Source organism: Nomia melanderi, unplaced genomic scaffold (genome assembly GCF_051020985.1).
Source record: "Nomia melanderi isolate GNS246 unplaced genomic scaffold, iyNomMela1 scaffold0014, whole genome shotgun sequence".
NCBI lineage: Eukaryota > Metazoa > Arthropoda > Insecta > Hymenoptera > Halictidae > Nomia > Nomia melanderi.
This window is the reverse complement of record NW_027475130.1, coordinates 605,471-606,425: the sequence shown is the minus strand read 5'-3', so window position 1 is coordinate 606,425 and position 955 is coordinate 605,471.

Sequence of the window (955 nt, the reverse complement as noted above, 5' to 3'; positions counted from 1 at the left end):
ATTTGATTTTTCCCTGACCCTGAGTGTCCGGCCCCATGAGACTGTGGTTTTCTCGGCCCCTGGTGGTCCGAGGTCGTTCCCGCTGCACACATTCATGCGCCAGGGCCTCCTACAGACAATGCACTTTGACTTATTGCGCTATCTGTAATAGCACCCGAGATATCACCAGATATATATTGGATTTTTCCCTGACCCTGAGTGTCCGGCCCCATGGGACGGTGGTTTTCTCGGCCCCTGGTGGTCCGAGGTCGTTCCCGCTGCACAGATTCCTGCGCCGTGGCCTCCTACAGGCAATGCACTTTGGTTTATTGCGCTATCTCTAATAGCACCCGAGATATCACCAGATATATATTGGGTTTTTCCCCGACCCTGAGTGCCCGGCCCCATGTGTCGGTGATTTTCTCCGGCCCTGGTGGATCTGAGGTAGATACCGCTGCACAGATTCATGCGCAAGGGCCTCCTGCAGACAATGCACTTTGATTTATACCGCTATCTCTAATAGCACCCGAGATATCACCAGATATATGCTGGATTTTTACATGACCTTGGGTGACGGATACCGAAAATCTGTAATTTTCTTGGCCCCTGGTGGTCCGTGGTCGATCTCGCTGCACAGATTCATGCGCTAGGGCCTCCTGCAGACAATGCACTTTGATTTATTGCGCTATCTGTAATAGCACCCGAGATATCACCAGATATATATTGGATTTTTCCCTGACCCTGAGTGTCCGGCCCCATGAGACGGTGGTTTTCTCCGCCCCTGGTGGTCCGAGGTCGTTCCCGCTGCACAGATTCCTGCGCCGTGGCCTCCTACAGACAATGCACTTTGGTTTATTGCGCTATCTCTAATAGCACCCGAGATATCACCAGATATATATTGGGTTTTTCCCCGACCCTGAGTGCCCGGCCCCATGTGTCGGTGATTTTCTCGGACCCTGGTGATCCGAGGTAGATA